This window comes from Mus musculus, chromosome 11 (assembly GCF_000001635.26).
Source record: "Mus musculus strain C57BL/6J chromosome 11, GRCm38.p6 C57BL/6J".
Classification (NCBI taxonomy): domain Eukaryota; kingdom Metazoa; phylum Chordata; class Mammalia; order Rodentia; family Muridae; genus Mus; species Mus musculus.
The window spans coordinates 62,162,132-62,189,425 of record NC_000077.6 but is presented as its reverse complement, the minus strand read 5'-3'; the positions used below and the strand labels follow the sequence as shown (position 1 = coordinate 62,189,425).

At 42.4% G+C, this 27,294-nt stretch overlaps 1 protein-coding gene across 5 annotated transcripts in view; it reads right to left on the bottom strand.

Moving 5' to 3' along the window:
* The window catches only part of Specc1 (sperm antigen with calponin homology and coiled-coil domains 1), a 266,251-nt gene that overhangs the window by 33,588 nt on the left and 205,369 nt on the right, over positions 1–27,294 (bottom strand). The gene's annotated exons all lie outside the window — the stretch shown is intronic.

Below are 27,294 nucleotides of genomic sequence, written 5' to 3'. Positions count from 1 at the left end.
CATTATTGATACTTTTTCTCACTGTGATTAAAATTGGCATTTTCTTTTTCTTTTTTTGTTTTTTTTTTTTTTTTTGTTTTTGTTTTTGTTTTTCGAGACAGGGTTTCTCTGTATAGCCCTGGCTGTCCTGGAACTCACTTTGTAGATCAGGCTGGCCTCGAACTCAGAAATCCGTCTGCCTCTGCCTCCCAAGTGCTGGGATTAAAGGCGTGCGCCACCATCGCCCGGCTAAAATTAGCATTTTCTTAATGTTTAACTTCAAAGAGTATATGCTACTTTGAAATTTTTAAAATATACTTACTGGTAAAATAATTTTTCCCCTAGAAACACTGATAATCTTTTTAAGTGAACTGATTGTTAGACAATGTACACTGACATATAATGCATTTTAAATACTCTCTCACTATGTCAGGTGGTACCATATAAGGGCTTTTGAATATATTTCTTTCTTTTTTGGTCTTTTCTTTTCTTTTTTTTGGTTTTCCGAGACAGGGTTTCTCTGTATAGCCCTGGTTGTCCTGGAACTCACTCTGTAGACCAGGCTGGCCTTGAACTCAGAAATCCACCTGCCTCTGCCTCCCAAGTGCTGGGATTAAAGGTCTGCGCCACCACTGCCTAGCTTGAATATATCTCTTAATGATTCACTTTTAATATCACATGCTCTTTTACTATGCTTAACTCCCAAAGAATATTTTGTTATGTTTTGACACAATTTAGTATTCAACATTAGATATAGGATCCTCAGTTATGGATGGTATTAAATATTCATTAATGATACTTTTAGGGTATAAAAGTATATGAATATAAAAACTGAACAAATTTTTATGTATTATTTGATTCTCAAAATACTCCATATTATTAATATGTTTGATGTATAAAATGCATTTCAATAATAAAAAAATTTAAGGAAAAAGGTCAACTAGTTGTTATTCTAATCCATTAAGTTTTAGGTGGTTTGTTATTTAGTAATAGATGACTAGAACACTTTCACTGTCCCTCCTTAATATTAGATACAATTTGTGGGCCTGTGTGTGAGAAGATTGGATGGCACCGAGGCAGGGGCCCCTGAAGAGAAGAGGAGTCAAGCCGAGCATAGGCAACTAAACAAGTAGGCATGCACTCGTTCTCACTTGTTCTTGGTGGTGCACCTGCCAGCTCCCTAAGTCTCTGCTGCCTGACTTCATCACACGTAAAAACCCAGGGCTGAAGCTGGGAGCCAGCCTTGAATGCTTTGCCACCTTACTCATGATGAAGGGACTCACAAGTAAGCTCAGAGCTCACGTATAGCTAGTCTTGCTAGTCAGCGTGCTCTGGGGAATCCCTGATTTTCAGCTTCCGAGACTGGAATTACAGGCAGGACACTTCTCCTACCCAGAATCTACATGGCTTCTGAGGGTCCAAACTCTGGTTCTCCAACTTGCCAAGCGCTTGATCTAACCACTGAGCCATCTCCCCAGCCCTGTGGTGGAGCCCTAATCATGGTGTATGGCAAGTCTTCTCTCATCATCATTCCTTTTTAAAACTTGCTTATGTGTGTGTGAATGTGTACACGTGTATGCCGCAGCATGTGTGAAAGTCAGAGAACTTGTGGTACTCTTCTTCAAGCATGTGGACTCTAGGGAAGGAACACAGGACACTGGGATTGATGGTGAGTGCCTTTACCCACTAATTCATTTTGTCAGCTTGTTTTAGCTACCCCCGTACCCACAACCCATCCCACCCCCGATAATTAAAAAAAAAAAAACGATTTTGTTAAATTTGAAGAGAAAGAAAATCATATTGTGGGTTTAATCAGAATTATATTAAGGTTAGAGACTTAGACAAAGTTCACTGTTTAAACAACTCCTCTCTGTCTTTGTTCCCATTGGAGGGACAGAGAGGGGTTGAGGTCTGGAGGAGCTGACACTGAGTTAGCTAGTCAGTCTAGGAAGGGTTGTGTGTTGCTTTACAGGGCAAGAACCAAGGGATGGTGGAGAAGGGCATCCACCGGGGACGTTTTGTCACTAGAGATGTTCAGGAAGATACTGCAACGATTCTTGAGATGGAAGACATGGCTCAGTGGTTGGCTTAAAATGATGAATTTTAGATGTCAATTTCTGGAAGTTTGCCCAATGAGCCAATAGGCATCGCTTCTGCGTGTTCCTGGTGTCTCAGAGCAGACTGCTCTACGACTGGGGATTTCCCTCACCACAGGCTGACACCATCTGATTCACTGGAGAACTGGGTAAGGGGAAAAACAGGCCAGAGAAAAAGTTCAGGGTCCACCTGACTGTAGCGAGGCTCTGAGGCACAGGAACCTTTACTTTTCTGTCTTTTTCTGTGGGGTGCTTCAGTAAGAACTGTGCGCCCCCCACCATGGATGCTACCATGGTGGGCTTGCACACCACCGCTTCTAGAATTGTGATCCAGATCAGCCATGACCTAAAAAGTAACACTATAGGAGGCATTCTGCTGAAGCAACACAAAGGGATCAACACAGGACTCCAGTGTTCTTGCTTCTCCCTCAGGCTCCTCCTTTTTTTACTTAAAAAACAGCAGACTCCACGCACACTTCCTTCCTGAGGGTCTCTGGACTCCTCAGCTTCACACTAGCTCAGCGTCACTGTAAACTCAAAGCTTTGCTATCCAGTAACTCTAGACCCAAGGGGCTGGTACTAACACATGCCAGAGCTGCCTCTCCCTGGGGTAGCTTCAATAGTAGTGCTGGCCTCTGCACAGCCAACCCTGGTGAAGAAAGATGACAGGTCTTGACTCAGTGGTGGCCTCTCCTCTGACATTCTAATGATTTTCTACAAGGAATCCCCAGACTAAACCATAACCTATGCCCCTGGAGAAGCCTGGGTTTTTCTTCCCCCAAATTTCTTTCCTGTACTATTCGAAGGATTAATTTCCATTTCAAACTTGAGAAGATTTAGAATCCGGATGGAAACAAATCTCTAGGGAAATGGCAGAGGGGTGTTCTAGAGCGGGCTTATTAAGGTGGGAGACATCCTTAGTCTGAGCATCATCATTTCCTGCTAGGGTCCTGGATTAGATGAAATCGAGAAAAAGAGCTAACAGCAACATTCATTCCAGTTTCCTGACTTTGGAGTCAATGTGACCAGCTGCTTCAGGTTCCTGCTGCCCTGACTTCTCCACCATGATGGACTGTACCCTGAAAGTGTGAAGCCAGAGTAAATTCTTCCTTCGTTTACTTTGACCGTCTTGTAAAGGGAGAGACAAGAAACTAATACAGCTGCCTTTCTATTAAGTAATTAGCTTTACTCTTCTTCAGTTACCTTTTCTATAAAGCACATGGTTATCTGTCAGCTAAACTGGTATCCACATTCCAGGCTCAGGCGTTCTAGAACTCCTCAGTTCCTTCTAACTGAGGCTTATCTATACCCATTAATTCACTCAAGGAATGAACCATCTTTATTAATGATTCAACTCCGTAGGCTGGGAGAATTCATTGAACAGTGTTAACGTATGACATAACACCCAACAACTTTAAGGAAGAAAGGTTCATTTTTGCTCACAGCTACGGCCCGTTGTTTATCCCTGCAGCAAGGATACAGCAGAGAGAAAGCTATCATTTCTTGGAAGTCAGGATGAAGAGGTGAGTCAAAGATAAGAACAAGGCACAACCTTCAGGGCTGGAGAGATGGCTTAGCGGCTAAAAGCACTATCTGCTCTCCCAGAGGACCCAGGTTCAATTCCCAGCACCCACATGGCAGCTTCTGACCACTTCACACAGTCTTATACGCAGGCAGAACACCAATGAACAAGAAATAGGAATAAACTGTATATATAAAACGATACACCCTTCAAAGGCCCACCCCCATGACTGACTCCTTCCATTAGGTCCCACCTCTTAATACTCATTCAGCTATGAGCTTGACCATACATCTCTAATTTAACAGCACCACTAGCTGGGCCCAAGTCATTAACACTTGAGCCACTGGGAACATTTAATATCCAAACCACCCAGGGTGGAATCTGCCCTGTGGCTCTTGCATTTGTAGCTATAGCCAGATGCTTTGTGTGTAAAGTTCTGAGGGACATACAGATATAATGAAACATGGTCCCTATCCTGTTTCACGCACCAGATGTGAAACAACAGGCAGGACAAGACATACGGAGTCTGGGAAGTAGAGGGGACAATTTGTGGCTGCCCTTAGAGAGTGAGGGAGTCACTACCAGGGTTCCCTACACAGTTCTAGGAACTCAGGAGACAGAAGTCTGGGGTATGCTCTTTCTTTCCTTTATTGCGTAAATGAGGGGAAAAAAAGACAAGTCAGATTGTGACTTCTTTCCGTTGTCATAAAAGCAGTGGTTTGACTATGACTCCAGGAAGATGAGTCACCATTTCTGGCCTTCAGTCTCCTGTTTCTTACCAAGATGCTGGATCGTATCAGTGGTTTTGAAATGGTTAGTTACGGAACCTGTTCCTCCAGCTACCATTTCTGCAGAAGCTTTCTAAAGGTAGGATTTGAAAACCACACAATTCAGTCTTTTCTTTTGCTTCCATTTGCACTGGCCAATACAACAGTCACTAATTAATTGAAATTATAACATAAAAATTTTAAATTCCTCAGCCACTTTTGAAGTACTCAATAGCCTCATCTGTGGCTACTGGATCAGACACTGCAGATAAATACCAGAACCATCATCATAGATTTCTATGAACAGCACTACCTGTTGAGCATTCCTCTCTCCCAAACCCCCATCTCTGTCTCTCTCTCTCTGTCTGTCTGTCTATCTGTCTCTCTCTCTCTGTCTCTGTCTCTCTCTCACATACTCTCGCTCTCTCTCTCTCTCTCTCTCTCTCTCACACACACACACACACACACACACACACATTTTGTGCAAATACTAGCATGTTGAGCATGCCTTTCTAGAGGTAGGTCCTTTTACACAAGTAGATAAAATGCTACACTGAAGAGACCAGGAGAGTGGATCCAAAGCTTGGTCACTTACTAGTGCCCCTGACTGATTGCTTAACCTTTTAAGCTGTAATTTCCATATCTTTGAAATGCATATGTGTGGTGCTTAATTCTGATTGTCAACTTGGTGATTTAAGAAATGCCTAAGGCATGCAGGGATGGTTCAATATACGGAAATCCATCAATGTAATCCAGTATATAAACAAACTCAAAAACAAAAACCACATGATCATCTCGTTAGATGCTGAGAAAGCATTTGACAAAATCCAACACCCATTCATGATAAAAGTCTTGGAAAGATCAGGAATTCAAGGCCCATACCTAAACATGATAAAAGCAATCTACAGCAAACCAGTAGCCAACATCAAAGTAAATGGTGAGAAGCTGGAAGCAATCCCACTAAAATTAGGGACTAGACAAGGCTGTCCACTCTCGCCCTACCTATTCAACATTATACTTGAAGTCCTAGCCAGAGCAATTAGACAACAAAAAGAGATCAAGGGGATACAAATTGGAAAGGAAGAAGTCAAAATATCACTTTTTGCAGATGATATGATAGTATATATAAGTGACCCTAAAAATTCCACCAGAGAACTCCTAAGCCTGATAAACAGCTTCAATGAAGTAGCTGGATATAAAATTAATTCAAACAAGTCAATGGCCTTTCTGTACACAAAGGATAAACAGGCTGAGAAAGAAATTAGGGAAACAACACCCTTCTCAATAGTCACAAATAATATAAAATACCTTGGCGTGGCTCTAACTAAGGAAGTGAAAGATCTGTATGATAAGAACTTCAAGTCTCTAAAGAAAGAAATTAAAGAAGATCTCAGAAGATGGAAAGATCTCCCATGTTCATGGATTGGCAGGATCAACATTGTAAAAATGGCTATCTTGCCAAAAGCAATCTACAGATTCAATGCAATCCCCATCAAAATTCCAACTCAATTCTTCAACGAATTAGAAAGGGCAATCGGCAGATTCATCTGGAATAACAAAAAACCTAGGATAGCAAAAACTCTTCTCAAGGATAAAAGAACCTCTGGTAGAATCACCATGCCGGACCTAAAACTATACTACAGAGCAATTGTGATCAAAACTGCATGGTACTGGTATAGTGACAGACAAGTAGACCAATGGAACAGAATTGAAGACCCAGAGATGAATCCACACACCTATGGTCACTTGATCTTTGACAAGGGAGCTAAAACCATCCAGTGGAAAAAAGACAGCATTTTCAACAAATGGTGCTGGCACAACTGGCGGTTATCATGTAGAAGAATGCGAATTGATCCATTTCTATCTCCTTGTACTAAGGTCAAATCTAAGTGGATTAAGGAACTCCACATAAAACCAGAGACACTGAAACTTATAGAGGAGAAAGTAGGGAAAAGCCTCGAAGATATGGGTACAGGGGAAAAATTCCTGAATAGAACAGCAATGGGTTGTGCTGTAAGATCAAGAATCGATAAATGGGACCTCATAAAATTGCAAAGCTTTTGTAAGGTAAAAGACACTGTCAATAAGACAAAAAGGCCACCAACAGATTGGGAAAGGATCTTTACCTATCCCAAATCGAATAGGGGACTAATATCCAATATATATAAAGAACTCAAGAAGGTGGACTCCAGAAAATCAAATAACCCCATTAAAAATGGGGCTCAGAGCTGAACAAAGAATTCTCACCTGAGGAATACCGAATGGCAGAGAAACACCTGAAAAAATGTTCAACATCCTTAATCATCAGGGAAATGCAAATCAAAACAACACTGAGATTCCACTTCACTCCAGTCAGAATGGCTAAGATCAAAAACTCAGGTGACAGCAGATGCTGGCGAGGATGTGGAGAAAGGGGAACACTCCTCCATTGTTGGTGGGATTGCAAGCTTGTACAACCACTCTGGAAATCAGTCTGGCGGTTCCTCAGAAAATTGGACATAGTACTACCGGAGGATCCTGCAATACCTCTCCTGGGCATATATCCAGAAGATGTCCCAACCGGTAAGAAGTGCACATGCTCCACTATGTTCATAGCAGCCTTGTTTATAACAGCCAGAAGCTGGAAAGAACCCAGATGCCCCTCAACAGAGGAATGGATACAGAAAATGTGGTACATCTACACAATGGAGTACTACTCAGCTATTAAAAAGAATGAATTTATGAAATTCCTAGCCAAATGGATGGACCTGGAGGGTATCATTCTGAGTGAGGTAACCCAATCACAAAGGAACTCGCACAATATGTACTCACTGATAAGTGGATAATAGCCCAGAAACTTAGGATACCCAAGATATAAGATACAACTTGCCAAACGCATGAAATTCAAGAAGAACGAAGACCAAAGTGTGGACACTTTACCCTTTCTTAGAAATGGGAACAAAACACCCATGGAAGGAGTTACAGAGACAAAATTTGGAGCTGTGACGAAAGGATGGACCATCTAGTGATTGCCATATGCAGGGATCCATCCCATAATCAGCCTCCAAACGCTGACACCATTGCATACACTAGCAAGATTTTGCTGAAAGGACCCAGATATAGCTTTCTCTTGTGAGACTATGCCGGGGCCTAGCAAACACAGAAGTGGATGATCACAGTCAGCTATTGGATGGGTCACACGGCCCCCAATGGAGGAGCTAGAGAAATTACCCAAGGAGCTAAAGGGAACTGCAACCCTATAGGTGGAACAACAATATGAACTAACCAGTACCCCGGAGCTCTTGTCTCTAGCTGCATATGTATCAAAAGATGGCCTAGTCGGCCATCACTGGAAAGAGAGGCCCATTGGACTTGCAAACTTTATATGCCCCAGTACAGGGGAACGCCAGGGCCAAAAAGGGGGAGTGGGTGGGTAGGGGATTGGGGGGGTGGGTATGGGGGACCTTTGGGATAGCATTGAAAATGTAAATGAGGAAAATACCTAATTTAAAAAAAAACAAAAAAACAAAAACAAAAAAAAAAAAGAAATGCCTAAGGCATTAGTGAAGCACACCCTTTGGATGTGTCTATGAGGATGTTTTAGAAAAATGTGCATTTAGGGAAGACGTTCTACTCTGAATATGGGCAGCACTGTGCCTTTGGCTGGTATCCTGGACCCAACCAAAGACAGAGAAAGAGAGAGAGAGAGAGAGCGAGAGCGAGAGAGAGAGAGAGAGAGAGAGAGAGAGAGAGAGAGAGAGTGTCAGCTAGGCAGCGGCATGCCCATTCCTCTGAATTCTCACTCCATAGAGGTGTGAGGAGGTAAGGGACCCTAGCTACATATTCCCACCACTGTGAGCTGCCTGTGGCTGTGGACATCACAATGGACTGACTGTATCTTCTCAAACTGTGAGCCCAAGCCAACCCTTTCTCCTTTAAGTTGCTTCTTATCAGGCATTTTACCATAGTAACATAAAAGGATTACAGTATGTAAAACACAGGACTGTAATCAAGAGTAAATGTACCTGCAACAGATAACACGCTCAGAACAGTACCCATCACCTGACAAACAACTGACCTTCGCTCTTCCCTCCCCAGAGTGCACTTCATTCTCCTGTGACAGCACAAGACGGCTCACTAAGAATGCTCAGAGCTGCTCCTGTTGCTGCCAGGCCTTTCTGTTCTAAGTGCTGCTGTAATAACTATCCTGACTCGTTGCTCCATATGTAATACATTTTTATGCATTCTTCTGAATCGATGCTCGTTCTACCTTCTACTCATCCTGTCTGCTATACAGTATGTGTCCTTCTGTGACTGGCTGACTTCACTTAGCATAGCATCTTAAGGTTCAGCCTGCATGTGTCCACCTTCGTCTTCACACATCCCTGACAGAATGGTGGTTCAGATGTCATTTCTCGAGGGTGAGTTCACAGTGATGTCAACACAGTCTTCCAGAATTAGAGCTCCAGTGGGACAATGACCTGCCACTATGGCTTAAGAACCCGTAAGGATCCTGGATCCAAATGACCTAGACCCACACGGTAGGCTTGTGTGAAAAGACAACTTTGTAGAAAACAACAATTCTGTACATATTATTTTGCTCTAGAACTTCAACTTGGATACATTTCTTTTCCATTTACACTGTGTGTGTGTGTGTGTGTGTGTGTGTGTGTGTGTGTGTGTGTGTGTGTGTGTGTGTTTATTTACTCATATGTGTGTCATGGCATGGATGTGGAGGTCAGAGGAAAACCCTGGGGACTCAGTTCCCTCCTGACACCACACATCTTATTTTTAAGACAGTGTCTCTCACTTACAGCTCACTGATTTGGGTAGGTAGCAAAACTAATTGGTGAGCCCCAGAGACTTTCCTGTATCCATCCATTGGACCCACATCCTCAACACATCTACCTCCTTGATTTTTTTTAATAAACCGCCCAGCCTTGAATTTTATTACAGTGACCAGAAACGGACTAATGAACCCGAGGAGAGATGCTAGTTGACCTGGCCAGTGCTAAGACCTTTAATTCATCTTTCCTGGAAAGTATCCCTGGCAAGAGCAGCTGGGCCTAGACTTTGCTTGCAATGCTGATTTCTCACTACAACAGAGACAGCTGAAATAATAAAGAGACCAAAATACAAATAAACAAACAAGTAAGTAAATAAATAACAAGAGGAGAGAGAGAGAGCAAGAGGGGGAGAAAGAGAGAGAACACTTCTCATTAATACACTGGCTTTATAGATCTACACTAAAAACAAAACAAAAAACAACTGTTATATTAGAAAAGACCTGTTTATTCCACTCAAATTTGATTAAAAAAAATGAACATTAGATTTAAACTTCAATCTACCCCAGCTCACATCCCTTGCCACATAGCTACTCAATGAGTGGAAATCAGGAAAAAGGAAACCAGTAAGGACACTAGATAGAATTAAGGTAGCAAGAGTTATAGAAAATATATTAAACGCCACAAAAGCATGAATAAGCTAAGCTTCAGTATTGGAGGGATTTTCAGGTTAACTGTCAACCTAAAATACCTACAGGAGCAACACCAAGGACAAGAGATCAAGATAGGGTGAAGTACAAAGATGTAACAAATGAAACACAAACGGGAATATTCCTTTGGTGTTGTGCACACCTACGTCAGACATATTGAAAAAAAAAAAACAACGCCCATGAGGACTATATGATGGGAATCCTTAAATAGAGTTGAAAGTATCTACAGCAAAAACTCTAGAAATTAAAAGATTTTGAAAAATTTCAGAATCGGAGGAAAAGACCATGCCACGCCTTACTTAGAACCAATTGATCAATGGGCCATGACACCATGACAACCTCACTCCTCAGAGATGCTCAGGGACCATGGGAGAGGGGTGGGTGGTTCCAACACGTGTGAGAACAGGCAGGGTATGTCAGGCACTCTGGATCTGTGATATTTTCCAGAGAAAAACAATATTTAGTTCCAAGTACATTTTTAAACCTTCAGTTTTAGAGAACACAAAAACTGTCTAGAACCTTCAAATGAGGTTTCCTAATTGCCTCCAGAAAAGGAAAAAACAAAACACCAGCCGGGTGTGGTGTTGCACGCCTTTATTCCCAGCACTCGGGAGGCAGAGGCAGGTGGATTTCTGAGTTTGAGGCCAGCCTGGTCTATAAAGTGAGTTCCAGGACAGCCAGGGCTATACAGAGAAACCCTGTCTTGAAAAAAAAAAAAAAAACAAAACCAAAAAACCAAAAAAACCAAAAAAACCAAACCCCCAAAAAACCAAAACACCAAAGGAGTTTTCAGACTGGAGATGGCTCAATGGACACTGTCATGTAAATGTGAAGACTGAGTTTGAATTTCCAGAACCTATTTAAAGCTAGGCACGGCAGTTTGCCACTGCAATCCCAGCACTCCCAGGGTAAGATGGGCGGAGATAGGGGTCTCCTTGGAAGCCTGGTGTACACAATCGTGAACAAAAGTGAAATGCTGTGTAGGTAGGCTACCACAGTGACCAACAGGACAAGAATGGCATGCCACACGGAACATGCAGAGTGCACGCCACGCACAGAGCACAGTTTATCTGCAAAGCACCTCTCTTTGTTCCTCAACACTAGGTCTCACGTACCCCAGGCATACATAGCTGATGATGAAATTGGATTTCTTGATTCTCCTGCTTCTACTTCCAGAATGCAAAGATTACAGGTTGTGTCATCAGGCCTGGTTTATGCAGTACTGGGGATCAAATCCAGGACTGTGCACACTAGGTAAGGCTTTGACCAAGGACCTGCACCTACCAGTCCACAAATTACACTGGGTCTATCATCTGGCTTTTGTTAGGATAAGGTCCGAGGTAGCCCATGCAGGCCTTGAACTAACTATGAAGCTGAAGTTGGTCTTCATCTGATACCTCTGCCTCCACCTCTCAAGTGCTTTGCCTGCAGCCTACACCACCAGACCACTGTTCATTTCTGTCATCTCAGTGAGACCTCTATGCTGTGCGTGGACTAGAGGAGTGGTAAAAGAGAGATCGGTTTTCACCTTTCCTAGGAAGAGCTCAAGATACAACTAAAATAAAAACCCAGCTTGAAGCACACTATGTAGCAAGGTGAAGGCAAATCCCACAGAGCCCAGCTCTACACAGCTGCCACTGGGTCTGGGAGTGGCAAGTGGCCCTGACGGTGGTCTGTATGCTTGCACCTGTAGACTTCTCCACACCTTACTATAGGTGTGTATAATGTTGACACACATAAAAATGTAAACCACAAAGATCTCTTACAAAATTTTGAAGAAAAAAAAAAAAGACCAGATGAATTTTTCTAATCTGCCAAGCAACTATATACCAGTAAGTCACTGAAGTAATACATAAAGGACTAATGAACCCAGGAAACATGCCCACTTCCATAGCAAAGAAAAAACTTAACAGCAAGGTCACTTTATCAGCCTGAGCAGATTGAACATGTCCAACTGGATCTGTCAGTCTGGTCTTGAAGACCTGTGACAGGAACGGCTGTACAGGAGAGCTACATGACAAACACGTATCACATAGTATCAAATAGAAAGAGCAGCAGAAGCCGGGCGTGGTGGTGCACGCCTTTAATTCCAGCACTCGGGAGACAGAGGCCAGCCTGGTCTACAGAGTGAGTTCCAGGACAGCCAGGGCTACACAGAAAAACCCTGTCTCGGGGAGAAAAAAAAAAAAAGAGCAGCAGACTCCTCAGAGAGCAAGCTCACCCCGGAGCTTACTGTACTAAAACTCTGGTGGTTTCAGCTTCAGCACAACCATAAAAAGGGATGACAATAATAAACATCATCATATACTTTAAAAAGATTTTTTTGGGGTGGTGGTGTTGAGACAAGTTCTCAGCATGTAGCCCCAGCTGACCTCAAACTCAGCACTCCTCCCATCTCCGCCTCTAAGGACTAGTATTATAGGTATGCACCTGCTATCATGGCTTTTTAAAATAATCAATAGCTATGAGCACATATTGGTCTTCTAGGGAACCCAGGTTCAACTCCCAGCTCTATATGGTGGTTTATAACCATCTGGAGTCCCAGTTATAGGGAATCAAATGCCTTCTTCTGGCCTCTGTGGGCAACAGGCATGCATGAGTTGCATAGACATACATGGAGACAAACATCATACACATAAAATAAATTAAAATAAAACAAGACCAAAAATTAAAAACCCACAACACCAAGTAGCTTTCGCGAGTAATTTTATGTCTATCACAACTAATTCCAGAAAAAAATTTCCACCCCAATAGGATTCTTTGTACCTCTTAAATATTCCTTCCTGCTCCCCCCCCCCCCCCATAAGCTCCTGGTAACCACTAATGCTGTTCTGTTGTTCTGTGATTTTCCTATTTTACGTTTTCTTTGATTGTTGTGTCCACATTTCCTATGGAATCTTCTGCACTGAGATTCTCTCTTCCATCTCTTGTATTCTGTTGCTGATGCTCGCATCTATGGTTCCTGGTTTCTTTCCTAGGGTTTCTATCTCCAGAGTTGTCTCCCTTTGGGTTTTCTTCATTGTTTCTAATTTCATTTTTGGATCTTGGATGATTTTGTTCCATTCTATCACCTGTTTGGTTGTGTTTTCCTGTAATTCTTTAAGGGATTTTTGTGTTTTGTCTTTAAGGACTTCTACCTGTTTAGCAGTGATTTCCTGTAATTCTTTGAGGAATTTTAAAGGTCTTCTAGCTGTTTAGGAGTGTTCTCCTGTATTTCTTTAAGTGAGTTATTAATGTCCTTCTTAAAATCCTCTACCAGCATCATGAGATATGATTTTAAATCTGAATCTTGCTTTTCAGGTGTGTTGGGGTATCTAGGACTTGCTGTGGTGGGTATACTGGGTTCTGATGATGCCGAGTGGTCTTGGTTTCTGTTAGTAAGATTCTTACGTTTGCCTTTCACCATCTTGTAATCTCTGGTGTTACATGTTCTAGCTGTCTCTGACTTGAGCTTGTTCCTCCTGTGATTCTGTTAGTCTCTGTTAGCACTCCTGGGAGTCAACTCTCTTCCAGTGATCAGAGCTCTCCCTGTAGGCAAGCTCTCCAGTTGCAGAGAAGGTGCCCAGAGGTCTGGGTCTCAGCTCCGCCTCCTGGCTGAGGATGAAGGCCGGAAGGGACCCTCCCACTCACCAGAGATCCCAACCAAGATCCTGGGTGTGCTAGGGTGCCTGTGGCATGGAGAGACCTCCGGGGACCGTGGGACTGTCCGCCAAGTTCGCGCCCACGGTGGCCGATTTTCCTATTCTAGACCTTTCATGTAAACAAAATCATATATGTGTTTTGTTTTGTTTTGTTTTTGACTCGTCTTTAATTTACCTGGCATAATGTCTTTGAGGCACATTCATGCTATGGCCTATGTCCCTGTTCACACCTCAATATATCTAAACACACATTTGGGTTTCTGTGATCACTAGGAGGACTCAGTCCTCAAGAGAATTCCAACCACTCACTGACAATTCTAGTTACAGGGTTGGCTTTTTGTTTTGTGTTGGGTTTTTTTGGAGACACATGGAAAGTCCCATGCTGGCTGGGAACTCTCGATCCTCATGCCTTAGCCTCCCAAGTGCTGGGATTATAATCCTGGACCACAACACAGGGTTCCTATCCACAGAAATACAGCACCGAAAGAAAACAAAGCAGAATGAGCAGAGAGGATAAGAGGCTGGTGGACGAAAATCCAGAGGAAAGCAGGCTTCCCTAGAGGACAGGCTTAACCCTTCAGCAATGTGCGGTGAAGGCTGACAGCTGGGGAATCCTTACAAATGGTGTCGTTCTGGGGGTTTTCTGGATCCTTTGCCTAGCACAGGCCACACTGCAGATACACAGGAAGAAGGGTACTCAACATGAACCAGCATTTGTGAGAACAATGAGGGCATGGGATGAGAGGAACCCTCCTGAAACGGAAGCTCCCCTGTGCTAGCCCAGAGCCATGTTGTATGAAATCTTTAAGGAGACCTGTCCTGGGTCAGCTATGGTCACTCATTTGGCCGTGGCAAAACCATGGTTGCTAACAGACCCCAAGTTTCATATCGTATCTTAGAATAATTTCCATTTAGCTCCAACATTCCCAGGGAAGGAACTGACAGATGCAGAAGGTCATTGCTGCTTCTCTGGGACTCGAATATACAATGGACTCCTCACTTGCTGTACAAACTACAGAGGTTTTGCTTCGTAGTTTTGCTCCAAATGCAGCTCTTATGTGGTAGTTTCACCCACGGGGTATGCACATACTAGCTGCAAAGCAAGAGGGGGCTCCAAGGAAAACCAGCTGGAAAAGTGGACCCTAGGAGAAAGTGAGTGTGTGTCTGTCACCTTTATTTTCCAACAAATTCTACTGCTGCTTCAGCTTTTAAGATTACCTGGGCCTTATTATATATACCTTCACAATCCACTGTATTCATAATGGGTGAATACAGCTCTCTGGAAGGAGCATGATGACAGTCATTTTCCATTGAGAATATTTTTTAAGTTTTATTTATATTTTATTTTTATGTGTGCTAGAAGGTAGGTGTGGGTATATGTGTTGGGGGTGTCCAACAAGCCCAGAAGAAGGTGTTGGATCCCTAGAGCTAGAGTTACAGGTAGTTGTGAGCTGCCTAAAGTGGATGCTGGAAACCAAATTTGGGTCCTGTGGAAGAGCAGCAGGGTCTCTCATAGGCTGAGCGGTCTCTCCAGCCCCCTGGGAATCTATATTTATAATGAAGTCAAGAAAAGTCTCTCAGAAGACAATAAATAAATCAGAACATTCTACATTCTTTGAATTGTAGCCCTCAAGAGACTTGTCTCAAAAAAGAAAACACAGAGTTCAAAATGGCCTGATATTTCATAGGCTGCTTGTTCTGGATTAACATGCTACACTGCCCTTCTGTGGGAACTCAGAGATGGAACAGCGGAAGTTGCCTACAACGTGGGTGTTCTGTCCAGATTCAAAACCAGACATCTCCAGACCTTTTTCTCCAAAAGAGAAGATGAAGGTCTTAGTTAACAAGTTCAAACTGGCTCAAACCTATCTATCTGTCTCTTAATGACTTGTGCAGGCATCTTCTGCTTCTTAAAATTTTAATAATACAAAACAAGAAAGAGAATGGATTTGGGTAAAATTTCAAGCACATCCTGGATACTTGAAGCCTTGTTCCTTGCTACCTGAAATGCAAGAACCAAACAGGATCTTTCATGCATGGCTTTATCTAAGCCAAGGGCCAGCACACTTCTGTAAAGGCCAGTTTGCAAACTACTCTGGTTCATCAGGTCTCTGTTGTGCTATGTGACCCCGTAGCTTCAACAAAGCAGATATAGACAACGTATGCTTTAGAGGATGGACCTGAGTTCTACCAGAACCTCCCTACAAAAACACGTGGTGGGATAGAGTTGGCCCGTTCATCTGAGACAAGGTTCCAATCAAAGTTCAGCAGTGTCACCTGATGATGCTATGGTTTAACACAGTAAGAACTTTGATGATAAAAAGTTCATGTTCATTGTCTTTCTAAAATTAAGGACTGTGAGAAAATGAGCAAATGGAGTTACAAGGGGATATGCACAAATTAGAGGAAAGACATTTAAGTATTTTTATGAAAAATGCTTTATCAATACTTTTATATCCATACCTTAATTCTATTTATTTACTTTTTAGTTTTGTTGTTATTATTTTGTTTTTTTGAGACCAGAGTTTCACTGTGTAGCTCTGGTTTGTAACTTCCTATGTAGACTAGGCTGGCTTCAAATTCAGAGACCTGCCTGCCTATGCTTCACAAGCTATGGTTAAAGGCACGTACCACTGTGTTCAGTTCACGGCTTACTTTCAAAAGGTACAGTTTAGAAGGAAATCACTAGTTTGTTAATGCCCTCATAGCTCTGAAGTGAGAGAGCAGAGGTGTGAATGAATGCAACTCAACAGAATTCTAACGAGAATTCTGAATGTTGCAGTGCCAGGTAAACAAGTTTTCCATAGGAATTGTTTTCCACTTCAGCTTTTTTTCCTTTTCAAAAAAGACCTGGTTTAATTATTGACTGTAATATTTTTTGATGGTCTTTCCCTCAGACTTTCCATCCCTAAATTACATGTCATAATATAACATTCAATACAAAAAATATATTCATATTATGAATCACAATAAGAAAATGAGTATTTGTGAAATGTACCTCCTAAAGAAAATTGAGATGGTCAATCCTTGTCTGCTTTACTTTATTGCTTTATTTTAAGTATGTTTAAACAGACATACATGCAGTAGGGCTTCATGGAACTAAGAACCTTCTGCACAGCTAACGAAACAATCAGCAGGATGATGAGGAAGCCCACAGAATGGGAGGGAATCTTTGCCAGCTATGCATCTGACAGGTTTAATATCCAGAATATACAAGTAACTCAAAAATAAAAGCAACAAAAACAAAAATCAAGATCCATCCCCTCCAAAATCAAACTCCCAACTTTTAAAAAGCACGACCCATCTGAAAAGTGAGGGACTGGAGAGATGGCTCAGTGGTTAAGAACACTGCACTGACTGCTCTTCCAGAGGTCCTGAGTTCAGTTTCCAGCAACCACATGGTGGCTCATAACCATCTGTAATGGGATCTGATGCCCTCTTCTGGTGTGTCTAAAAACAGTGACAGTGTACTCATATAAGTAAAATAAATAAGAAAAAAAGAAAGAAAGAAAGAAAGAAAGAAAGAAAGGAAGGAAGGAAGGAAGGAAGGAAGGAAGGAAGGAAGGAAGGAAGGAAGGACGAACCTCTGAGCTGGAACTGACCTGAATGCTCCCTCTCTAAAGACTAGCTTCTAGGTACCAGAAGGAACAATGCAAGCTTCCAGGGGCAACTGTCTTAGTCACCGTTCTATCGCTGTGAAGAGACACCAAGACCAAAGCAGCTCTTTATAAGAGAAATCAGGTAACTGAGGGCTTGCTTACAGTTTCAGAGGTTTGGTTCAGCATCACGGCAGGAACTTGAGTCTCAAAAGAAAAAATAATAACTAAGAAATAGCTCAAAAACTGATCATCATTTCTAGCAATTAGAGATATTCAAGTCAAAGCAAGCTTGAGATTTCATCTTACCTCAGTCAAAGTGGCAAAGATCAACAGAACAACCAACATAAATACTGGAGGGGACATGTGGGAAAGGGAACCCCCATTCATCATGGGTGGAATTGCAACCTAGTACAGCCACTATGGAAATTACGATGGGGAATCCTCAAAACCCTAAAAGTAAATCTACCGTATAACCTTGATTACCTGGCAGAGGGAGAAGGTAAGTCCCTGTTGCTGAAGACACCACACACTTCAGGAAGGTCCCTAGGACCTCTGAGCTGGAACTGACCTGAATGCTCCCTCTCTAAAGACTAGTTTCCAGGTACCAGAAGAAACAATGCAAGCTTCCAGAGGCAACTGTCTTAGTCACCAAGAGACACCATGACCAAAGCAGCTCTTATAAGAGAAATCAGGTAACTGAGGGCTTGCTTACAGTTTCAGAGGTTTAGTTCAGCATCACGGCAGGGAAAATGGCAGCATGCAGGCAGGCATGGTGTTGGAGAAGTAACTGATAGCTATATTCTAATTTGCAGGCAGAGATCCTGGGCCTGGCACGGGCTTTAGAAACCTTAAAGGTCATCCCCAGTGACATACTTCCTCCAACAAGGCCATCCCTCCTAATCCTTCTCAAATAGTGGTACTCCCTGCTGACTAGTCATTCAGATGTATGAGCCTGTGGGGGCCATTATTATTCAAACCACCACAGCAAACAATAGTCTTCCCCAGCTAAGACTCCTATGAGCCATAACAAGACCAGTAAGCCATGCAACCCCTACCAGTGCAATGGTGGCACATATAACTTGGTGGTAACCAACAGCTCTCCTTAAGATCAGCTCAACAAAAGGAATACCACAGCTGGTACTGGAAATTAACTATTCAAGGTTAGTGAAATCATGGTTTTTGGAGGAGAATCTACAATTACTAATTTATTAAACCAGATTATTCCTTAACAACAATCTATAAACATTTGTCCTTACACTTACAGATATGGGTAGTCTTCACCCCTCATCAAAGAAACTTCTCTCTGCAACAGACAGACCATTACAGAAAACCACAACCAATTAAAACGCAGAGTTGTGGAGCCCAGTCTCAATGGATGCATTCAGAAAACATTCCCATACCTAAGGAAGAGGCAGAAATATTGTAAGAGCCAGAGGACCTTTGGCTGTGAAGTTGTGTCTCCAAGTAATATCAGAAAAAGTCTCACCAACATGGCTGCCCAAATGTGAGTTGAACAAAGATACCAAGAAACACGCCAAACTGTATGGGAAAAAGCCCACAAGGCCTCAACCCTACATGATAAACTACAGGCAACTGAGTAAAGCCAGGAGCAGGACAGGTGACCCTCTGCAGGGAAGAGCACACCAATTGGCTTTCTGGTGCCAAGTGGGTAGCCCTAAAAACATGCAAGTGACATTATATGAATGCAACAGGTCATACTTAGGAATACATATGCATATGCAAATACACATGCATGCACTAACATCTGATGGTAAGAGAGGCCATGAGTGTGAAGCAGACTGGGGAGCACTAACTTACCTTCCATTCCTAGGATTTGTCTTTTTTTAATGGTTTATTTTTATTTTATGTGCATTGGCCTGCATGTATGTTTGTGTGAAACTGTCAGATGTTTTGGACCTGGAGTTATAGACAGTTGTGAGCCACCATGTGGTTTCTGGGAATTGATCTTCTGGAAGAGCAGTCAGTGCTTTTGACTACGGAGCCAGCTCTCTATCTTCACTATGCATTTTTTAATCCAGAAATGTAAAATAAATGGAGTCATATAATATCATTTGTATCTGACTCGTTTCCTCAAAACAGACATCATTTTGGGAGTAGGGCTTAGTTCGGTGAGAGAACCCTGAGATTAGTCCCCAGTGGTGCAATTCATGTTCAGAGTGGGTGAGGCCCTCATCCAATCCTCAGCACAATATAAAACAACCTAGGCTGTACCATAGCATTTTACTTTACAATGAAAAAGTGAACTCCTTTGGTACAGTCAATGGGTCTTCCATGCACTGTGTGCTTGCATGCTGCTGGGACACCATTCATTTCTCCCAGAACTGAAGGACGTTGGTGTGGAGGACAATTACTACCATGACTCCCACTGTGCTGTAGAAACTTCAGCTATGTGGTCTTCTGGCCAGGCTTCTTCAGGTACATATGGTTGGCACATTCATACCATTGGCATATTCACTGTGGCCAGTTGAAGCTTCTGTAAGTTTGGTGAGGCTGAACCAAGAAAGAAGGCATATGCAGATTTCTTCAGATATTATGATTCCATGAAAGATTTTTGAAGAAACAGGGAAGGCTGGTGTCTTTCAGAGTGCAGTGATTACAGACTGTAAAGAATTCTGGGGATTGAGCTCCATAGAAGTTCATCACTGACCTGTGTTCTAAACTACGAAATGGGCCTGCATGGGCTAAGGAATAGTTTCTCCCAATAAACAAACAACTGAGAAATATAGACAAGAAGAAGGGTAAGGAAGAGCAGAAAAGAATTTAGTTATCCTAGATCTATTATTTTCTTGTTTTTGTAATATTGGGGATGCGATTCCAGCCTTGAACATGCTGCATAAATGTTCTACACCCCTAGGCCCCACTTTTTTTTCCTCTTATGCCTTTAGCTTTTCCTGAAGCATAATGCTTTAAGGGCTTTATAATATTCTGTAACAGACAGATACCATAATATATTTAATCCTCCACTATAAGCAATTCTTATCATTTCCAATTTTTAAAATAATTATAAATAAAAGCATAATAAATCTGTAATTACATCTCTACAGGCATCTATGACTATTCTTTGGTATAAATATCTAGGAATGAAGAGTAATTCTGTGTTAGGGGTACACTCATTTTTACAATACCTGTATACACTTCTTAACTTCTTCCCTGAAGTTGGTACTCATCTGCTTTGTGTAGGATTCTCGTTCTGACCACATCATCATCACCACCACCACCTCCACCACCACCATCATCATCAAAAATCTTCCCATTCAGTAAGTAAAGAAATGGTATTCCATTCTCCCAACTGCACTGTTTTGATGCCCAGTTTTTAGTTAAACATTTAGTTTAAAACACAGTGTTAAAACACATTCTAAAAATGGAGTCCTGGGAGAATTCTGAGTGCTTGTGAGAAAACAAGTCTTGAGACCTCAGTTTCTCCAAAACACAGGCTTGTTCTTGGACCGTGCTTTTGTGGCCCTACCGAGTGGAGCAGATGGAAGTGAGTTTACTTTACTCTTTGCCACTGGCCATTGTTACTCGTTCACATGCCTCTTTGCAATGTGGGGCTTGTCCTTGGGACTGACACTTTACTCAGGTGACTCTTCTTAAACCGCAGAGTATAAATCGTCTGATGCAAGGAATAAAGTTGGCTATTGCGTAAGACTTTAGTTTGCCTAATTTTTAGGCCCCGTTATGCCAGGGCCACACTTTGTGGTAAACAACACAATTTTGTATTTTTGAGTACTTTAAATGTCTGTGACTTATATTGTTACTTTGTTTTTCTGTATAGAAGTTCAGTGCTCACAAATTTCAACTGAGCTAACCCTCCATCTCCTGCTAGTGACTTTGTTTTGTTTCGCTGGTTTCTCAAGACAGGGTTTCTCTGTGTAGCCCTGTTTGATGTTTTGAGACAGACTCTCTCTATGTAGCCCTGGCTCTCCTGGAATTCTCTGTGTAGATGAGGCTGGCCTTGAACTCGCAGTGATGACAATGTGTACTACCACACCCAGCCTGCTGGAGATTTAAAAGAAGCCATGTACATGCAGTTTTCTCTACTGTGCTCAGGAATCTTGAGTCACAGGGGATCATCAGGGCTTGTGCTACAGAGCAGACATTAACACCTCTTGGGGGAGAAGTGTGTGCGCAGGATTCATGCCTCTCTTTCCTTGGGGGCAAGTGAGGAATGCAAAGAAAGGCACAGCTCAGGTGTGCCCTTTTCCTTGCACACAGCAAGGCTAATTAAAACCTGACTGACAGGAAGGAGCTCAGCTGCACTTCCAGCAGAAACGGCTTCTTATCCTGCCCTGACAGCTCCTTTCCTACCTGCCCGTTCGTTAGCCCAAACACGATCCTCTCCTTCCCTCTGCTTGGGATGCCTTCCATACCACATTTGCAAAGGCTGACTGACTGAGTAGAACTACAATGATATGAAGAGGTTGGAATGTTGCAGATCCAGAGCCTAAAGTATACTTCCTCTTGGGCTTTAGCCCTCTAAATAGCCACTTTTTGCCCATCTCTGTGCCAAACCTAACATACTGTGATTAACAGACAGACCTTTTGGAAATTATGACTTCCACCAAGCCAAAAGCTAAGAATGTTATCAGACAGCATCCGGATCTCTTAGGAGAGACTCTCCCATCTTGCTCTAACTGCTTCTCTCGTGTTTCCTCCACTGTATTTTTAAAATACCTTGATACTTTTTGTTTTGTTACCATAAAGCTAAACCAAACTGCTCCCACCTTGGAACAAGGAACCTGGGGTAACTTAGCTCTGTGTTTCCTGGGATATGATCACTCAAATTCAGTTCTAGAATAAACTATCTCTTATTCCCTTTGAGGTGAGAGCTCTGGTGTTTTTGTCCGGGTTGTGTTTGTTTTTCTATCAACACTATGAATGATTATTTTGGTGGCCTTCTAACTGTAGCTTAAAACTAGTTTCTTTACTTCATGTTCAATCCTCACTTAATCATCTCTCAGGTCAGGTTTAAAAGTAACTATCAGAAGTTGCTATGATGATGCTGCTAGCCTCAGGCTGATGCAATACAAACCTGTGCTGACAGCAGCACTCAGATCCCTGCCTACTGGCGTGGATTCTGAACTCAGGGTCGTGCACATAAGCACATAACCCCAAGGACACAGCATCCAGCTTTTAACTACGGCTCCCCTCTCAGCCTTGACACAGCTTACAGTTCAGTCTCACTCCTCTCTGGTCTCAGTGCCTGTGAAGCAGGCTGTAAACGTTGGGCCTTGGTGAGAATGGGAAGCTAAAATGTGAATCACAATGGAAGGCTCTGGGAGGAAACCATCTTGGTGATGGAGTTTTCTTACTCAATCACTTTTTCTAAGGGAGCTTAAATTATTCCACTAAAGCTATGGGCGAAAGGCTGTGAGTGCAGCTCAGTCCTCAGATCACCATGGCGACGATTTTACAAGGTGAGCCCTGGGAAGATGGTTGGGTCCCCTGATGGGATTATGTCCTTACAAAAGGGGGTTGAGAATTGTCTTACTCCTTTCTATCATGCAAGGACACAGCCAAACCTGTCACCTATTAACAGGAACAGGCCTTCCTCATCACAGATCTGCCTTGATCTTTGATTTCCCAACCCTTAACTATGAAAAGTAACTTCCTATTGTCTGTAAACCATCTGATCTGTGGTATTTTGTAGCAACGTGGAAGGGCTAAGATAGGTAATTCTGGCAATTCAGATATGTGGGCAGCATGGAGAGCCCCAGCCGAAAGTGTACTCTTGACAGTTATGCACCTCAAGATGTCAAGAGTCTGCAGGCCGAAAAAGAAGTAGAGTATAGAAGAATGACAAGAATACAAGAAAAGACCCATTGCTTTCCCATCTAGTTTAGCAGAAGCTAACATTCAAGTCTGCAGAAAGAGCTGTGAAGTTTGTATGTGGCCTGGTTGTAGATGGAGTGGTGTAAATAGCATTGCTTAGCAACTTTCTCTGTTTCTGTTTCCACATGTTGGGGGCAGGACCTTACCCAGAGGCTCTGGAAAGAATCAGTTTCTTAAGTCAAGTCGTCTTAGCAGACTTCACACTTGCTAACTTTGCCGTAACCTGGACTGAATTGCCAGTGTCCACCAGAGCCCAGGACACGGCAAAGCCCTAGGAGCACAGCCAAGGTGCATGGAGACAATTATGCCTTGTGCTGCTTAGGGGGCGATGAACAGAGGGCTCTGCAGAGATCTGCAGTGAATTCCACACAATCCAGATCAATGTCCCTTGGTGAAGGAAGGCAGAAGGAAAGGAAACCTGTCCTCAGCCCAGCTGGCTGCTGCACTCGTAGCCATGAACCTCACAAATATAGAGCACCCCACAAAGAAACACTGTGGGCATCAACAAGACCTCAACATTCTGATGCTCAACGCTTCTTACTGGCTGTCAGGCAGGGACCCTGAGCCAGAGAACTGGTGCTTAAAGGCTTCCCTTCCTCGCTGTCCATTTCAACTCAACACCTGGCTATGTAGAAAGACTGCAAGGTAGAAAGTTATTTGAAGTGAAAACCCATATGGTCTTCAAAGAGATTATGAAACATCTAAACTTTCAATAATTGGTTTTGTCTTTTAAATTCTGTGAGTGTAAGTACAGAGAGCTCCAGACACCATTGTGAACAAACTGGTCTAGCTAAACACTAGTTTGTGAAAGGTAGACACATGTGTGATTTATAATTCTTTCTAAACTTACAGACACTTAACAATGAGTGAAAAATATTCTTCAGACATAGTAAGCTGTGGGTTTCATCAAACAAAGTATCCTGAAAACTTAATCCAAGGCATTTACAAAACAAGTTTTTGTTAGCAGGAAATATTTTTCTCTCAACTGACTGGAAATATACTGTCGATCTCCTCCCTGCCATTTAATTATAACACCACACCACAAAGGGTCAGTTTCTTCTGAAAACTATAATTGTCTTTGAACTCCTCTTGTCTGTCCCTGGATCCACTTCTACAGTAGAGAAATGACAGCACCCAGCCAGAGACGACCGCACTGGGCTCAGCCACAGTCGAGGCTGATTGCTCTTCTAGTCTGTTTTCTTCTAGTTTCAACTACCATACTTTCTTGATACTAACCCCCACCCCTCACACAATTGGCATTCTCTTGCATCTCCTGCTTTTCCATTTCCTCAGCAGCATGGCTGACAAGTAGAGAGATGCTGGCATGGAAATGGTTTCCATTTGTGAGATAGTTCATCCCTTAGACTAGGGCTTATCAAGGGTAAATAGAAATGGCTAAGAGAATAAAAATGAGCTAGAAGCAAGTGTGTCCTCTGTGGTCCTTTGTTATTTGTCATGAATACGACTAAGTATTTTAAGTTTTGTGACATAAAAGGAGAAATTAAAAAAAAAAAACAAGATAAAGCTAATACTACTCTGGATAAACTCTGATTTTAAGTTACTGTATGGTTAATACAACAAAGAGAATCTCAGCCTTGCTTCTCAGCTAACTGGGACTTAGCTAAGCCATGGTTACTTGCTAGCCTCTTTCTTGTCCTGGCTACTTTCAAAGCTCGAGACTGGGAAGATCTTATATGGTGCTATAACATCAGTCTAGTCTGAAGTTTAGCAAAAAGGGGGAAGGGAGCTGAGGATAAGAATTTAGAAGGCATAGCCACTTAGCATTAACTACAGAAGAATAAAGCTTCACCATGTGTTCCTGGCTGGCCTGGAACTCAGAGATCAGCCTACCTCTATCTCTACAGCATTGAGATTAAAGGCATGGATGGAACTAGAAAATATCATCCCAAGTGAGGTCACCTAATCACAAAAGAACACACATGGCATGCACTTACTGATAAGTAGATATTAGCCCAAAAGCTCAGAATACCCACGATAAAATTCACAGACCATATGAAGCTCAAGAGCAAGGAAGACCAAAGTGTGGGTGCTTCGGTCTTTCTTAGAAGGGGTAACAACATACTCACGTGAGCAATTACAGAGACAAAGTGTGGAGCAGAGACTGCAGGAAAGGCCATCCAGAGACTGCCCTACCTGGGGATCCATCCCAAATGCAGACACTATTGTGAATGCCAAGAAGTGCATGCTGACTGGAGCCTAATATAGCTGTCTCCTGAGAGGGTCTGCTAGAGCCTGACATATACAGAGGTGGATGCTTGCAGCCAACCATTGAACTGAGCACAGGGTCCCTAACGGAGGAGTTAGAGAAAGGACTGAAGGAGCTGAAGGGGTTTGCAACCCCATAGGAGAAACAATATCAACCAACCAGAGCTCCCAGGGTCTAAACCAAGGAGTGAGTACACATGGAGGGACCCATGGCTCCAGCCGTATATGTAGCGAGGATAACCTTGTGGGGAATCAATGAGAGAAGAGGCCCTTTGTCCCATGAAGGCTCGACGTTCCAGTGTAGGGGAATGCTAGGGTAGGGAGCAGGAGTGGGTGGGTAAGTGGATAGGGAGCACAGCCTCACAGAAGCAGGATGAGAGAGGGTGGGATAGGAGGTCTCGGGGAGGAGGGAATCGGGAAAGGGGATAACATTTTAAATGTAAATAAATAAAATATCCAAGAAAAAAAAGAAAAAAAAAAAAAAAGCACGTGCTACCATACCCAGCCCTCAGACAAATGACTCCTGGGCAGGATACAAAAAGCACTTAACCATGAGAGAAAATATGCATCAATCTGGCTTAGTACAAATTAAGAGCTCTGGGCCAGCAAGAGATTGCTAAGCAGGTAAAAGCACTTGCTTTGATTCCTGAAGCCCACATAAAAGTGGAGAGAATCAACTCTACAGAGTTGTCCTCTGCCCTCCACAGGTGCACTATGGTGGTTTGTATGTGTCCACATACATGCATCCAAAGATATACAAATTGAAAAAATTAAATACAATTTTTTTATTAAGAGTTTTGTTTTTGGAGTGAAATTTCAAGCCACATGAAAGAATTTGTGATACATCTATTTAACAAAGAACTTATATATAAACTATAAAAAAATCTTTAAACTTAAAAGTTTTGTTTTATTTTATGACTATGACTATTTTGGCTGCATATTTGAATGTACATCAGCAGGTGTCAGGTGCCCTGGAAGAGATGGTGATAACAATGAATGCTTCTAAACACTGAGCCATCTCTCCAGCCCATAGAAAGGATTTTAGAAAGCAATAAAGAAGAAAAGGGGGGAAAGATTTTAAAGATGGGCAGGAGTTTGGCAAGCAGCTCAGTGGTAGAATGCTTTACATGTTAGAGGCTTTATACTCCATCGTCAGGACCAAAAATAAACACAAAGTATAAGTAAGGATGAAGGGCCTGATCAATACATCTCTACAGAGAGAGAGAGAGAGTGTCCAAATGACCAGTTACCATAAGGTCGCTCTCACTAGCCAACAGGCTAACAAAAATCAAAACCATCACAAGTGACTACACCTTAATCCAAATGACTATGAGAGAGGAGAACTTCCAGAATGCTGGTGAGAACATACAGAGACAGATGTCTCAGGACTGACGGCGGCATGGACGACACACAGTTACGAGAAATCTGCTTGGCATCCTCTATCACATCTCATTATGAGCTTGCAGTAAGGCCCGGGGATCCCACTCCTAAGTGCATATGTAGCAGGGATAAAAATGTCAACGGCATAGATAAGTAATGGCAACATCGTAGAATGTATTACTAAATAGTAAGGAAAATAAGTTACAGGAATAAAGGATAAATCTTACTCACTTAATACTGTATGGAAAGCCAGATGAAAATATTTTATAGCTTTTTGCTCCTTTTATTTAAAAGCTGAGGAAAGGCACCACTACTCAAGCTCTTTTACAGAAAACCCACAAGGGAAAGAAATGAGGCAGACAGGTATATCGGGGAGTGGCAAGGGGCTCTGGCTGGAAAGTTATGACGGACTTGTGGGAACTGAACATGCTATTTCTGGATGGGGTTTATGACTTGCTTTTCATTTCATAATGATTAATGAGACTCTAATTCATTCACTTTTATCTTTGTGTATATTATTTCATAATAAGAGTTTCAACCTATATCAGGTATCACTTCCTTGTCTGCTGTTCTCAGAAAGTAAACACCATCCTAGACAAATTAAACTAAATGAAAACACTTAAAGCTCTGGAAAAAAAAAAAAGCTTGGAAACCCTTTGGAACCCTGGGAGGAAGCTTTAGGAACAGCTCTGGCTAGGGAGGAACGAGGCAAAAGGTTCCCTTCCTACACATATGTGACTACTTACAGATACAGTTTG